Raw genomic sequence first — 17,696 nt, 5'->3', positions numbered from 1 at the left:
AAGTTAACTTGCCATCAGAATGCACTCACGATGCATGGAAAGACCTATTTTTAAAACTAGCTGGTAGCTATTGATGTGCCTCTGACTTGTGGAGTTGTGGACCTATTGACCTATAGAGCTATACGAAAATTTGGAGTTGTAAACCTGCAAAGATGTGGAGCTATAGACCTCGATAGGTTCAAAATCTCAAAATTTTACTTAGTGTCAAAATTGAAATTCTGGCATTTGGGGTTTGTTCATCTTCATCCAAAAGCTATGTTTGGATGTTTGCCCTTGAATTTAACTATCATCTTAGTAATATTAGCCACATTAGGAAGATCTAAAGCCTCATACTTTTCCTTGACCTTCTATCTGTAGTTGTCCACCTTGATTCATGTCTTTGTAAAATCTCTATGTTTGGTGTCCAACTCTAAAAATGCTTCCTATATCTTGAAGACTTGTTTGATGTCTTCATCACTAGATGATTCCTCTAAAGTCTTCTTGAAATTCTCTACTACTACCTCAAATAGAAATATCTTCTCTCATTCTTCATCTTCAAAGATGTCCAAGCATGCATCATTGTACAACTTTTCTGCTTCTAAAATTTTCTCTCAGGCTTGGTCCTTGAGCCTATGTATCTAATAATGCAATTTTTCCATCACTTTATTCCCATCTACTATCTTCTCTATCCAATCATCTATAATTTCAAGCTCTTCCCTAGTATATACATCAATTATAATGTAGTACCTTTGCCCTTTTATGGCTTGTAAAGTTTCTAAATATTTGCTCCATGCACATACCTCATCCATGATACTGAAGTCCTACCTCAAAATTTCCATGATCTTATCAATTTTCTCTTGTATAGCATGCAAAAACTTTAAGCTTCTTGTGATTATAGTGACACCTTTATGCTCAAGGTTGTCCTACCATTCTTGACAAGCTTTCAAAAATGGATTGAGCTATACACTTTCCCCTTCTCTAAGAGTAGTATTTAGAGTCTCCTCAGGGTGCTTAGGATAAAGAGGACAAACAACTTTAGCTAGTTATGACTTTAGGATCTCAAGTTTCCTTTAAAGTGTTCTAATTTCAATCTCATCCTATTCCATGTGCCTAAGAACCTCTTTGACTCCCATAGTCATCATCTATTAGGATGTATCCTATGTAAACTTTTCCAACATAATATCTTTCACTTCATAGTCCTCAAGACTCACAACTTCTACATCTATACCTTTAGGAGGGTGAGCCACTTGTGCAATTATCTCCTGGTTCCATATGGAAGTAATGAGTGAAAATGGCATTGCATCATGTAATGGAGACTCAAGCTTGTTTAGGAGCTCTGCAATATCACAAATGTCATCCTTTGAAGCACAGAACTGATGTTGGCACTTCTCATTATTTCTTTATGAAACCATCTTGGGATGTGTCTCTCTACAACCTTGGTTCTTGATGAGGAAGGGATGTGTTCAACTACCTCCTTCCCTTTATCACTCTTGCTTAGGGTATCCTACTATGAGGACTCTTCTTCTATAGTCTCAGTCTCTATAGATCTTGTAATTTGATCCTCAACATCCTAAAAAGGCTGCTATGCATATTCTACTATTTGTGCCTCTTTTGATGCCACATCAGTAACCCTTCGTTCTGGTTGCTCTTGTAATGATGGTTCCTTTTGAACATGTTCCTCTTCTGAACTCAGAGGTGGAGGAGTGACTAAACCCTTATCTACCACTATGATCTATGGTGGAGATGGAGGAGTGAAATCAGGACCCTGTGTCTTTGGTGGCATCTACATCTAGTCTGGCTATTGGAGTTCACCTATAGGGGTGTCTTTGATCTTATCCCCAACTAACTTTGTACCCATAGGCATGAAATCAAAATTTGGGATGGAGAGAACATCTTAACCTTGCTCCCTTTGCTCATTCACCCATTTTTGCACTTCATCCTTTGAAGAAGAGAGCTCTAATGGTTTTACTTGGGTGGGTGGTGGGGTACTCATGGCACTCTTTCTTCTTTCCAACTCAGTGGCTTTTGCAAATCGAGCTCTCTTTTGTAGGGGCACTTGTTCTTCCTCCTCATCTAATTATATTTCTTGATCATCTATTTTATCCTCTGGAATGGTTTTGGGAATTGATGGATTAGGCACTAATCTCCTACTAACTCTTTGTCTTTTTTTCATCCTAACCTTAATCCTCTTTTTTCTCTTTGGAACCGCAAGAGAAATAAAATCTTCATGCATAGGAGGAATAGAGGTCTCTAGAATATCTCCCTCTTCAAGTTGGCTTGGAAAAATAGGAGGTAACTGAGGTTCATCCTAGATTCTAGAGGCTTCAATATCTTGGGATTATTGTGATCTCTATTCATGCTATTGAGAAGATACATGTTAGTTAACCTATTCTATCTGAATCCTCTGAGGAGAGATTCTCTTCCTCTTCCCATTTCTTGTAGGAGGGTGATAATATCCCACTAGGAAATCAAACATTTAGACTGTCTCTAGCCTAATAGGAGACTAGAGCGCAAAGATAGGAATTGTGACCTTCCTTCCCTTACCCCTTTCTAAGCAAGCATGTGCATGGAAGATTACAGTATAGGGAATTGGATCAAGTGGAAAGGGTTTCATAATCCAACTCTTTTTCATTTGAATGACATGTCTTGCTTGATGATTAATATCATATCCTTCCGCTCTATCAACTTTTGCATTTAGAATGGGTTTCTCACCAACTTTATCTATATTAAATAGGTGATCTTGTAATTCTTTGGAGTCCTATATCCTTATCTCATTAGGGATGGTCAAATAGAGAGCCTTTTCTACTAGATACAAAGTCATCCTACAATAGTCTCTAATGCAGACATCATAGTCATTTGTGGCATTCATATAATGATCTTCAATGGCATCCTCATGATAGAAATCCTTCCCTACTAGGTTTTCCACTTTTCCCACATTGTCAAAATATGGTCAAGGAGAGTTATACTCTTCAAGAGGATAGTTATCCCATTCCCATTCAAATGTTAGAATGTCCTATTTTCTCTTCACTTGATATGCTCCTAAGACAAAAGGCCAATCCCAACAAGGTCTCTATTTTTTTTTTTATCCTCTCATAAGTTGACTCAATGTACTAGGATATTTCCATTAAGACCAACTTGTCACTTGGGTACCTTGGGAGTTTCTTCGGATTGATAGATGAACCACCTACCCAAATATATGTAAATGTCTTGAACTAGATGAAATATGTTTCAAGAGCTATGATCTGTGCCTTGGCTTCCATGGACAATCTCTTCCCATAGTCCCCTTTGATGAATCAAATGATTGAAAAGATGAAAGCATCATTTACAATTCTATACTCTTTGCTCTATGGTGAGAGCTTCTTCTTCACCAACTAAGGATAGACTATGTATGGCCAAGCATTGGGGTCTTACATACTGCCTTTCTTGTATAATGTGGGATAGTTCATTGCCTTTGCTGGAAGTAGGTACACCACATAAGAAGTCATATAGAACTTCTTCTTATCCTTTACCATCCTCAACTGCTCACACAAGTTTTCACTAAGTGTAGTGGCTAAATCTAACGATATCTTTACATGCCTAATGGTCTAAATGAAGTTGACCATGAATAGAGTGAGCTGACCTATGGTAGGTAAGCCCATGATTTTTCTTAGGAGAATAATAGAGTATCTAGTGTCATCTTTCATGTATACCTGATTCATATCCACTTTGTTGATTGTCTTTCCCTGAGGGGGCTTCTCAATGAAGTACAAGGAATGTATAATATCAATGGCCTCTTGGTTGTGATCTTTATACCATCTTTTAGCTGCTTCATAGGAGAGTTAGATGAACTAATTGGCTCTAGAAAGATGGAAGACCCTCCCAATGTTTTCAAGACATAGATCTAAGACCACTTCTCTGGTGACGCTCTTAACTACCCTTTCATCAGGAATGAAGTGTCGATACAAGGTCATGACCAATTTAGTTGATTCTACTAATAGAAGATTTGATACTAAATTCACTAATCTATATCAAAACAATTCAGACACAAAGGTTGACCTTTGTGTCAAATTATTGTAAACTCTCAGGAATTCTCCCAAGTCTATGTGTCTAATGTCAGTATCTTTGATCTCAGCATAATCATCATGTAATCTCAACTTTTGGGGTATGCCTTGGAACTTGACAACTACTAATTTTTCTAGTGCTCTAGATGTAGATGCCATCTGATCACATGACCTACACATTATGGGAGAATAAAATATCATCAATCACTAGATAGCGACAAAAGAAAACTAACGATGTGAAAAAAAAAGGTCACCCTTCAAGAATTTTTTTGTTTTTATTTTTAATTTATTTTAGTTTATTTTATTTTTTCGAAACTTGCATCTCAACCTTTTCCATTTTTCTAATATTTTTGTATTTTTTTGAATTTTGATGCAAACTTATAAACAAATTTTCTTCTTCCTACTCTCAAATCGAGAATTTAGGAGTCAAAAAAGGTAGGGGGTCCCCATTCCTAGTGAGGAATGGGGTGTGTGTTGTGAATACAACAACAAATAGGCTTAAAGAAAATGAAGAAATGACCAAGGCATTTCTTCATCAGCAAACATTCTTCCAACATGTGTCAAATACCAACTAGACTTTGAACATCTTGAGCATCTTTCAACTGACTATTCAATCAAAATCTTAGAACTCAAAACCTTCTAGCTTAGTGTGTGCATTATGTATTCATTCCTTTTGAAATGCCAAGATGTATTCAATCAGATTTTTTTAACAAATTGAGATAATCTTCCACTCCTCCCAATCCATTCATTCAAAAACTCCACAGAGGCTTTTGTCAATCAATTGCTTGACTAGATGAGAGAATCAGTTTGAGGGCTCTTGGTAGGATGGCCATGTTACTTTGAATTTATTTGGATTTTGAATAATCATTCCATGTTTGTTCAAAATAATACTTTTGCTAGAACAATACTTTGAAAACAAGATACTTTATTTTGACAGCATAACTTTTTCCATTTTCTAGATCTCAGAATCCTGTAGACTTAACACTATCCTCTCTCTCTCTCTCTCTCTCTCTCTCTCTCTCTCTCTCTCTCTCTCTCTCTCGCTCTCTCTCTCTCTCTCTCTCTCTCTGTCTCTTTTTCCTTTTACTCTTTATTCTATATCTTGACTATGCTTAGACCGTGTAGCTAGAACATTGGTGTCATTTCTTGGATTTGATCCCTTATGAACATTCCTTGCATTCACCTTTTAGAACTCTTTGAAAAATCTGACAACAAACAATGATATTCAATAACCCTTTGAGGAGACCCCTCCTATCTAAACTAGTTAGAGTTTGGATCCATTTCTTGTCATCTTCAACTTTAAATTGAATAACACCTAAAATGATAAAATCTATAAAGTTGTAAAGTGTTGAGAACTTTGTGGTCTAGGCCACTAATTTCCAAATTGAGAATTCCCTATATCCATAAGAAATGTTCACTACTTGGTTGGTATAAGACACGTAATCGTCTAAATGTTTTGTCAAAGAAATAACTCTTCCTCAAAATTGAACGAAGCAGTGGTTAGTGAAATCTTAAGAGAAAATATAAAGTACACCTTACACCCTTAGGATTGACAAAACTTTGAAAGGAAACACATGAATTAAAGTAAACACGTAACATGAAAGCAAACACACTTGCAGAAATAAATGCACTTGCAAGAATGAAAATATAAGCCTTGAATGATTATTTCTTAGGAACCCATTGTAAATTTCCTTGCATAGGACTTGATGAGTCCCCTTCATAAACTATAAATAGAGGGAGTGTGTGTTTTTCTTATTCATCTTGAATTTTTCCTATCAGCTCTTTGATTTCCTCAACTTTAGGTTCAGGATGAATGACTACTGAAGTCCGTCCTTTACCTTTCACATATCATCTTCTTCTTTGAATTTTAATCATCCCTAGAGAAGGAGAAAACAAACCTCCACATCTAAAGAGGTATCATTGTATGATACATTTAGATCTTCACTTTCTTCTTCCATCTTTTCAGTAAGGTGGGATGAGTTTACAGAATTTTGACTTTCTGTGAGTTTATCTATTGAGGTCTTTGTATCCTTGTTTTTCATCATGTGAGTCAATACCTTTACAACTACTTCCTGATAAGATGAACATTAAAATTTAGAGTGACTAACTTTGTGTAATCGATAAAATCCTAGAAGGAGGAGGATGTTGGGGTTAGATTCTTCTCCTAAAAATTGTAAATTAGTCACCATAATGTCTATGAATTGTGTCATGGTTTTACTTTTGAGTATTGACACCCTAGGTTCTCCATTCTAATCTTGAGGTGTATTTTTTGGAAATATATTCAATACCATCACTTTGTACAAACCCAAATCTGATTGTAAGAATGCTATCTCATTTAGGACATTGTAATCTGTAATCATTATTTTCAATTTAGGCTCAACATCTATCTTGATTTGATTGTTCAATCCTTTCCATGTAATCCATAGTTGAGTGAAGTCTGTAGAGAACCATCCTCTAAGATATTTTGTCCATTCTCTACTCAGAAGTAATCCATATGTCTCCAAGATATCAACCACATGTATGTCAATAATATCCTAGATCTGAGGATCAATTGTTCACTATATCCACACATCTTTCAATACTCCAATGACTTTTACCTCTATTTTATCTAACTGTATCACCACTCAATTAGAGGATTCAGGACTAACTCCTAGCCTTTGGGCTACTGATAATGGCATTACATTACATGAACCTCCTGAATCAATTAGTAAGTTGTGAAGATTATTCCCATACATGCTTATGCTCAGCAAAAATGGGGGCACCTCAACTTTATCCTTGAACATAATGGGTATCTCTTCTATAGAATTTACTTGTTGTGGCACTATCTTTGAGGTAAAACATTCATATTATGGGAAACCTTTTTATTATTGGATGTCTTCATGAGTGCTTCTCTTTGTTGTGGACAATTATGTAACATGTCAAACATGGACATATTGGCTTTAGTTTTCTTCAAATCTTCTACTACATTGTTCTTTTTAGTGGACCAAGTAGGATTCTTTAGTATTGTATATACATTAACTTGATTATGATACTATTGTCCTCCTTGCAATGGTCTCACTGGTGGTAGATTGTTACTTGCCCTAGGATCAGCTGGAGTTGGTTGCAAACCTAGAGGAATCCTATCCATCAAGGGATCCTTTCTATTTCTAAGAATGTATGTATTATGATTGTCATTTTGGAAGGAAAATGTCTCATAATGTTCAAGGTCTGGTTCTTGGCTAAATGAGAATGAGAATTCCTCATTTGGTTGTTGTTCCACTTGTTTATTTTGTGTAAAATCATAAGATTCCAATACCATCACATTGAATTGAATAGGAGGAGGATTGTCATTTACTTCTAAGTTTTGGTTCACCTCCTGATTAATAGTGCAAATTATTGCAAAGGTGCAAAAATTCCAAAACTTTGTCAAATTTTCTTCATTTCTAAGAGTATGTTCTTTAGTTTGTGGCCCTCCTACCACCACTTCTATTGGGCAATCATTTTGCATGAGGTTAATTGCAAGAATCCATTGTACAATTCCTCTCTTGAGAAGCTAATCTTTTGGGGATCAACCCCAAGGTTCAGTATTTGTCTTGCAACATACCAAAAAAATTTTAGTTAAAAATAAATGTGATTGTTCATGAGGAAGCCTTTTTTAGTTCTAAAAGACTCTTTTATCTCAGAATCAAAGTAAATCTGTTCACTGTCGTGAAATATCACACCAAAAGAATAATATTTTTTGTAAATTTTGTTTTCCAATGAATGCAACTCTAAGAATGTAGCTACTATGAGGTCCTATTCTAAGAGGGGGTTATAAAAGAAACTAACAAAACTGAAAGAAAATAAGATGAAATTGAAATGACTAGAAATTGAAATCCTAAACAGGCATAACCTACAAATCACAACATGTTGTGAGTTAAACCTTCAAAAAAATTAGTAGGAAACCAATGAAAATAGGAGTAGTGCTTCCTAGAATCTAGTATTGAAATTGTTTCCGAGAATCTTTAACAAATTGAATGATGTTTCACCCTTTAGCAAATCACAAGCCCATGGAAAGTGTACTTATGCAAGACAAAAAACTATGTAGACACAATCAAGTGATCTCTTCTCAAGCTCATTACGTCAGCAGAATTTGTATATCTCTACCAAACACTAGAACTGAAAGATTGCACAACCAAAAATAACACAATAAACCATTGGCTCAATCACAATCTCATGATTAAAATCCACAAAACAAGGACACATTCAAGAAAGAATGACTACACTCCAAATGCGAGCACCAAAAGCATAATTTTATTGCATAATAATGGTGGCCCTTGTTACATTTTACAATGTGGTATTTATAAGAAATCATCTCCTCAATTTGTGTTGAGAGTGAGAGATATCTTCATGCAATAAAATGCTTTAAACAAATTAAAACAAACTAAATATATAAAAACTAACAATCTACCTAGTGCTTAGAGGAACTCCATCCATATTTTTTCGTTAATTGGATGCATGAGCCCTCTACATGTCAAAAAAAAAGGAAATCGTGAGAAAGAAAGTAGAAGTAAGCCATCAGTCAAAGTGGGAGTGCATGGAGGCACCAAAAATAGAACTTGGCTTGTGTCAAAGTTAATTTTCCATTAGAATGCACTCATGATGCATGGAAAGTGCTATTTTTGGAATTGGTAGTTAACTGTTAGTGCACCTCTAAATTGTGGAGCTACAGACCTATGGACTTGTATTAGAATGTGGACCTACAAAGCTGTGGACCTACACATAGGATGTGACACTACATTCACTAATCTAGATTAGTTCAATGCAGAGACCAAGGTTGACCTTTGTGTCAGATTGTTGCAAACTCTTAGGAATTCTCCCAAGTTTGTGTGTTTGAGGTCAGTATCTTTGATCTCAGCGTACTCATCATGTAATCTTGACTTTGGTGGTATGCCTTGGAACTTGAAAATAAATAGTTTTGCTACTACTTCAGATGTAGATGCCATCTGATCACGTTACCTAGACATTACGAGAGAAGAAAATATCATCAATCGCTAGATAGCGAGAAAAGAAAAAAAATGATGTAAAAAAAAAAGGCCCCTCCTTGGGACTTTTTTTTTTGTTTTTTGAATTTTTTTTGTTTTTTGTTTTTTATAATTTATAATTTTTTTTTATTGGAAACTTGCATCTCAACCTTTTCCATTTTTCTAATGTTTTTATGTTTTTTTGAATTTTGATGCAAACTTATAAATAATTTTTCTTCTTTCAAATCTTGAATCAAGAGTTTGGGTGTCAAAAAAGGTAGGCGGTCCCCATTCCTAGTGAGGAATGGGGCATCTATTGTGAATACCACAAAAAATAACCCCCAAAAAAGGAAGAAATGACCAAGAAATTTTTTCATCAATAAACATTCTTTCAATGTGTTTCAAATACCAACAAAACTTTAAACATGTTGAGCATCTTTTAGATGACTATTCAATCAAAATCTCATAACTCGAAACCTTCTTGCTCAATGTGTGCATTGTGTATTCATTCCTTTTGATGTGCTCAGATGCACTCAATCAAAGTTTTTTAACAACTTGAGATAATCTTCCACTGCTCCTAGTCCATTCATTTCGAAACTCCACAAAGGCTTTTGTTAATCAAATGCTTGACCAAATGAGAGAATCAGTTTGAAGGCTCCTGGTAGGATGGCCATGTTCCTTTGAATTTCTTTGCCTTTTGAATAATCATTTCATGTTTTTTCAAAATAATACTTTTGTTAGAGCAATACTTTAAAAAAAAGATACTTTATTTTGAGAGTGTATCTTTTGCCATTTTCTAGATCTTAGAATACTCTAGACTTAAGACCATCATTTTTCTCTCTCTCATTTTTTTTTCTTTATTCTATATCATGACTATTTTTAGATTGGGTAGTGAGAATATCAGTGTCATTTCTTGGATTCAATCTCTTATGAACATCCCTTGCATTCCTCTTTTATAACTCTTTGAAAACTCTCATGCCAAACAATGATCTTCATTAACCCTTCGAGGAGACCCCTCCTATTTGAACTAGTTAGAGTTTGGATCCATTTCATGTCATCTTCAACTTTAAATTGAATAACACCTAAAATGATCAAATCTTTAAATTTGCAAAGTGTTGAGAACTTGGTGGTCTAGGCCTCTTATTTCCAAATTGAGAGTCCCCTATTTCCACAAGAAATGTCTGTCGCTTGGTTGGTTTAAGACAAATAATCATCTAAATGTTTTGCCAAAGAAATACCTCTTCCTAAAAATGGAACCAAGCAGGGGTTAGTGAAATCATAAGAGAAAATATCAAGTACACCTTACCCCCTTAGGACTGACGCAACTTTGAAAGGAAACACATGACTAAAAGAAAACACACAACATGAAGCAAAGACACTTGTGAAAATAAATGCACTTGTAGGAATGAAAATCTAATCTAAATGCAGAAATGAAATCTAACTAATTTTTTTTGTCTTTTAGGCTTCAAAATAATGCTTCAAAAACTACCAGTTTACAGGCAAGGGAAGAAATTCCCCCTGTAAGGAACTGAGCCTAAAAGTGTTTTCTCCCAAGATCTCCACAATTTGATAAGGACCCATCCACAAGCATTGAAACTTGGTATGACTACCTGGTGTTTCTTTTCCCTTATCCTAGAGTAGAAAAAGGTCAAAAATCTTGAATGATTTGATCATTGCCCTCTTGTCAAACCATCTTTTCACAATAGCTTGATGTTTAGCCACGTGCTCCAATGCAACTGTTCATTTCTTGTCCATTTCTAGAAGATTCATCAATCTAATTTGAACTTTGTTAGCATCTTCAGCGTACCAACTCATGAATTTCAAAACTAGAATTTTGAGATTGAGTGGGAACATTGGTTTTTGTCCGTAAACAAGAAACTATGGAGAAGTCCCCAAGGCATTTATGACTCTCACTTGATCTTTCCATGAGGCGTATTTGAGTTGCATATGCCAATCCCTAGGATTCTCTTTAAAAAATTATTTTATCACTATGATCAAGTTCCTATTTGTAGATTTTGCTACTCCATTCCCTTGCAGGTAGTAATTTGAAGAGAACTTGATAATGACTTTGTATTCAAATGCCCATTGGGTTAGGAATGTAAATGCAAAAGAAGATTCATTCCACATAAGGGTGAATGGCATTCTAAACCTGGTAGCAATGTGTTCTTCTAGAAAGTCAGTCACTACCTTAGTAGTGTAATTTCTAAATCCAATCCCCACTTTATGAAGGGGCGTACCTCATACACCAGTTGTAGGTGAATTGTTGGGTGCCTTTCTTTGTTAGCACTGGTTTGACATATATGGCAAGAATACACATGCTCAAAAGTATCCTTGAATATCAAGGGCCAAAAATAACCTAATCTTAAAATCATATGAGTTGTTGCTTCTATTGAACCGTGCCCTGTACCATACTTGTCATGGAAATTTTCTAAAACATCCTTATCTTCTTCACATCCTAAGCATTTTGGATAGATCCCTTTGTAGTTCCTTTTATACAACTTATTATCAAGTAACATGTAAGACTCACATTTCATCTTAAATCCCCTACATTGTAAACTATTCATCCATTTGGGGCATTGGTCTTGTAAGAGATAATAAAAAATTTCTTAGTACCACACATCTATCACCACACCTTGGTTAGTATAAACTAGTGATACAACCATCTTATTTTGATCATCTTCATTTGTCTCATTGTCGAACTTGAATTCCTTTTCATTTCCATCTTGGTTATTTGCTATCATTTTTGACAACCCTTGTCCTCTAACTAATCTCATAGATTAAATATTGAGATTGAATTCTTGAAGTATGGCCATCCACTTTCCTCAACTTTCACCAAGTTCATTCTACATTAAAAGTGTCTTTACTACTGGATCAGGAACAATTGTGTAAACCTTACTTCTAAGTATGTAGTGACAGAACTTTTTTACTACCTTGATCAATGCAAAGCATTGTTTATAAAGATTTGAATATTCCAACTCTATGTTCTTCAAAGGAAAACTCATAAAAGTAATTGGTCATTCATCTTCCTTCTCTCCTTTCTATTTTAGGATCCCTACACAAGAATGTTCAAAAGAAAAGGAATAGAGCTTGAAAGGTAACTCATAATTTGAACTTACAAAAATTGGGGCCATAGAAATGGAAACCTTAATATCTTCGAAAGATTTCTTTATTTTTGTTACCCATTCTATCTTAGCCCCCCTTTTGAGTAAATCATTGAGAGGATGGACTATCTCTACAAATCCACTTACGAATTTTTGTACAAAGTTTATCTTTCTAAAGAAAGAGTTCAATTCCTTCTAACTATGCAAAGGTGCTAACTTCAAAATAGACTCAACTTTATGTAGATCAATGGAAATTATGGCTTCAGAAATGACATGTCCTAGGAGCTTTCCTTTAGTAATTCCAAATGAACATTTCTTGGGATTGAGGGATATGCCATCTTTACAACATCTATTGAATACTTGCCTTAGATCAGAAATATGGGTACTTTAATCTTTTGAGAAGATATCAAGTGATCCATGTAGATAACTATAAACCTATTTATCAATCCTCTAAAAGCTTCATCTATTTCTTGCTGAAATGTAGCTCCCACATTAATCAATCCGAAAGGCACCCTTCTATAAGAAAAATTTTCCCACTTGGTTGTGAAAGAAATATTTAGCCTATCTTCTTCATCAAGTATCACCTGATTATATCTTGAGTAACCATCCAAGAATGATATCATTTTTGAACTATTAACAATTTGCCATACCTCAACTAGTGAGGGTAGAGGATATTTATCCTTCTAAGATACTAGATTTAAGTTATGAAAGTTAGCACAAAGATGACTAACTCCTATCTTCTTCCATAAGAGAACCAAATTGGCCACCCATGTGGAATGGTAGATAGGAAATATGATATTACCATCTAGTAACTCTTTTACTTCCTTCATGATCAATGGTTCAACGAGAGGATTTATCGATCTTTTTCTTTCTCAGAATGGCTTTGCATTGGGTTTTAGCAGGATGTCATGTGTGATAATCTTAGGATCATAAGTCTTAAACTCTCCATAGCTATCGACAATGACATCCTTATATTTGGTGAGTAATTTGAGCAAGTCATCCCTTTCTTGTGAGATACACACTTTTCCTATCTATACCATTCTTGGTTTTTCATCAGTACCCAAATTGTACAAATCAGATTCGTCAATTCCCTTTTCTTGAGTTTCCCTTCTATTGAGTGATAATTCATCATGATCAAGTATGCATTCAAGTTCAACTATCCCTTTTGGAATAGTGTTAGTTTTTAAATTCAAAATCCCATCTTCATCTTCAAGTCCATCATCTTTAGGTCTATCATATGTTGTATCATCAATTTCTTGTCCCTCAAAATGATGACTATACATGATAAACTCAATTATATTTTGATCATCTTGAAAGACTTGAAAGTTTGTGATATTATTAGGGATGGATGGAACAGGGACCAATTCTACTAAAAATCTTTTCAACTTGGTTCTTTCAACTAGTTACAATGCACTAGCCAAGATGGAAAGAGCATCTAGTACCATGTTCTTTCTTCTTGGAATGGACTTGATGTTTAAGGCCTCAAAGTCATACAATATGTCCCATACCCTTTTCTTGTAGGCAAGTAATCTTTTGTCATTGCAAGAATATATAGATTTTACTTGTCAAATGACCAATTGGGAATCTCCCTCGATTTAAAGAGTTGTGATTCCTTTCTCAAGTGCAAAGAGGAGTCCTTGGATTAGCACCTCATATTCTTCACCATTATTGGTACATCTAAATTGCAATCAATATGTGGCATAGAAAGATCTACCTTTTGGGTTGATTAATTTGATACCTACATTGGCTCCCATCTTACACCTATAACCATTGAAGTGGAGTGTCCATATTGCATTTTCCTTGGGTATTCTAACTTTATGCTTATTTTTCCTTAATTTCTCTTTCACTTGAGCCTTGAATTATTGTTTCTTAGGAACCCATTGTAACTTTCCTTGTGTAAGGCTAGATGACTCCCCTTCATAAACTATAGATAAAGGGAGTGTATGTTTTTCTTGTTTATCTTGAATTTTCCATATCAGCTCTTTGATTTCCTCAATTTTAGGTTCAGCATGAATGACTACTGAAGTCCATCCTGTACCTTTCACATATCGTCTTCTTCTTTGAACTTTAATCATCCCTGGAGGAGGAGAAGAAAAACCTCCAACATCTAAAGAGGTATCACTATATGAAACATTTAGATCTTCACTTTCTTCTTCAATCTTTTCAACAAGGTGGAATGACTTCATAGAGTTTTGACTTTTTGTTAGTTCATCTATTGAGGTCTTTGTATCCTTGTTTTTCATCATGTGGGTCAATACCTTCACAACTACTTCTTGACAAGATGAACATTCAAATTTAGAGTGACTAACTTTTTTTAATCGACAAAATCTTGAAAGGAGGAGGATGCTAGTGTTAGCTTCTTTTCCTAAAAATTGTAAATTAGTCACCATACTATCTATGAATTGTGTTACGATTTCACTTTTGGGTACTGGTACCTTAGGTTCTTCTTTCTAATCTTAAGGTGTATTGTTTGGAACCATATTTAATACCATCACTTTGTATGAACCCAAATCTGATTGTAAGAATTCTATCTCATTTGTGGCATTGTAATTGATAATCAATGTTTTCAATTTGGGCTCAATATCTATCTTGATTTGATTGTTCAATCCTTTCCATGGCAACCATAGTTGAGTGAAGTCTATAAAGAAACATCCTCTAAAAAATTTTGTCTATTCTCTACTCAGAAGTAATCCATATGTCTCTAGGATATCAAGCACATGTATGTCAATAATATCCTAGATCCAAGGATCAATTCTTAACTGTATCCCCACATCTTTCAACACTCCAATGACTTTTACCTCTATTTTATCCAACTGTATCACCACTGAATTAGAGGGTTGAGGAATAACTCCTAGCCTTTGGGCTATTGATAATGGCATTACATTACATGAAGCTCATAAATCAATGAGGGAATTGTGAATATTCTTCCCAAATATTCTTATGCTCAGCAAAAATGGGTGTACATCAACGTTATCCTTGAACATAGTGGGCATCGCTTCTGCAACATTTACTTATTGCAGCAATGTCTTTTGAGGGACAACATTTATATCATGGTAAACCTTTGTATTATCCAATGTCTTCATGAGCACTTCTCTTTGTTGTCAATAATTCTATAACATGTTGAACATGGATAAATTGGCTTTATTTTTCTTCAGATCTTCTACTGCATTGTACTTTTAAGTGGACCAAGTAGGATTCTTTAGTATTTTTGGTACATTAACTTGATTCTAATACTATTGTCCTCCCTACACTAGTTGCACTAGTGGTGGATTGCTACTTGCCCTAGGATCAGGTAGAGTTGGTTGCAAACCTGGAGGAATCCCATCTATGAAGGGATTCTTTCTATTTTTGAGAATTGTATGTATTCCAATTGTCATTTCAGAAGGCAAACATCTCTTCATGTTGAAGGTCTAGTTCTTGGCTAAATGGGAATGAAAATTCCTCATTTTCTTGTTGTTCCACTTGTGTATTTTGTGTAGAATCATAAGATTCCAATAGCATCGCATTGAATTGAATAGGAGGAGGATTGTCATTTACTTGTGAGTGTTGATTCACCTCCTGATTACATTGTAGTATGAATCATCATTGCTAGGAACATTTGGGCTATCCTCATATTGATTGATATCAACATATTGAACATTTTTGTTGTTGTTATTAGTAGGAATGCTTCCATTATTCAAGTGAGTGTTCCATTGTTAGTTTTTCTTTTGGAAGCCATTATTACAATCGAGAGGATTGAAGTTGTTTCCTCTGACATTGTTTCCTGCATTGTTATTGTTTGTTAGAAAGGTTAATCTTTCCTTGGATATATTAATTGGGATATTCCAAGGGTCCCTAAATATAGTTTGTCCTCTTGTACAAATGTGGAGGACATGTCATTGTTTGTCCTTTGTTCCACATGTAAGGACAACTCTTGTTTATCTCTTTATTTAGTTTATCCTCCTTAAGAGGATTGTGACACTTTTCATACACCTATTATGAATGTGGCATTCATAGAAATGGGAGTTACAAATGCAACTCCTCTCTCATCTCTATATAAGAGATGCTCCTCCTTCTTTCTTCAACACACTCTTAGCACTTGATGTTATTGTATTGAGCTACTTTTGCTCCAACACTCTCTCTCTCTCTTCTCTAGGCATTTGCCTTCATTCATAATACTCACAAGGGGTTTTCTTTCCTTTCCCCTTATAAATCCTTGTCTCCATTGTTGAACCATCTTGGTGTATGCTCTTTGAGTTGCTTATCTTATGGTAAGATTGTTTCACAGTTAACTTACTTGGATTGTTTCTCGTTCCTTGCTCAACATTATTATTTCATACATGGTATCAGAGCTTGGCTATCTAATCCTTGTTTTAAGTTTTGTGGTGAAGGTTGCCATTCATTAGAGCACACCTTATTTGGAGACATTATTGAGAGAAGAAGTTTGTGTTGTGATTTTAGCTCTTTTTAACAAATCTTGTGTATGCAGGTTTCATTTTTTTTAATAACCCTCTTTGGAAGGCTTGCCGCCAAAGGGTTTTCTTGTAAAGTTTCATATTTTTTTTACTAACCCTCTTTGGAAGGCTTGCTGCCAAAGGTTTTCTTGTTAAATTTCAATTTTTTTTTCCTTGTTTTGGATAGCATGCCGCCAAAACAAGAAGTATTACATGAGTAAAGTTTTAAATAACTCTCTAATTTTTATACTCCTTTTAAACAAAAATTTTCCTACTCTTTAAATTTTTTTAATATATTCTTCTATATTTATTTATTGTATGCTCTTGAAAATTTCAAGCATACAACATACATCTTTTTATAGGATTTTCATCCTTATAAATCAAATAACTTTGTTGTTTTAAAACACACATTCATTTTTTACATTACTTTTGTTGGGCGGACGCGCCACCTGCGCACCACCCCCGTGCCGCCACGCGACACTGCCATGAGCCAACAACGTCGCCGCGCCGCCTTGCGACACCCTCTTGCTTCCACGAGCTAGTTGAATCGCCACGTGCCACCAGTCTGCACTGCGACCGTTGCCCTCTTCACTGCGAGATCTGTGTTGCCGCCTGCCTTCACTGCGAGATCTGCAACTCCGTCGTCGCCCTCTTCACTTCCACACGCAAAATAAACCCCATTCCACTACTTCTGCCACCCCCATAACACCCAGCTTAAACCTTTCTGCGCGGCCTGCGTCCAGGCCACGCGACAACCGCCGCCTGCGCAGCCATGCCCGCATCCTTATCCTTAAAGCATTTTTTTTAAAACTCTCTAACCCCGACCAACTCCTTTGCCCTTTGGCCACGTGGCAGCCACCGCCAGAGCTCTGCTTCCCTTTTTTAAACCCTTTTTTAAATTTTCCCCTCTTTGCCCAGCTTGTTCATTTTTTTTTCAAATCTTGTTTTTTAAAAAAAAAAAATCACAAAACCATAAAACGTGTTTTATATCACTTTTTTTTTTTTTTTTTTAACAAATAAAATTTTTAATTTTATAATTTTTTCTTGTTTCTCTCACATAAATAATTGACATTAAAAAAATATATATATTCTCAATTTTATATATATATATATATATATATATATATATATATATATATATAAACAATTTTTTTTTCTCAA

Source organism: Cupressus sempervirens, chromosome 10 (genome assembly GCF_028749045.1).
Source record: "Cupressus sempervirens isolate cs-2001-9-10 chromosome 10, ASM2874904v1, whole genome shotgun sequence".
Lineage (NCBI taxonomy): Eukaryota > Viridiplantae > Streptophyta > Pinopsida > Cupressales > Cupressaceae > Cupressus > Cupressus sempervirens.
Note: the sequence above shows the minus strand (reverse complement) of the source record.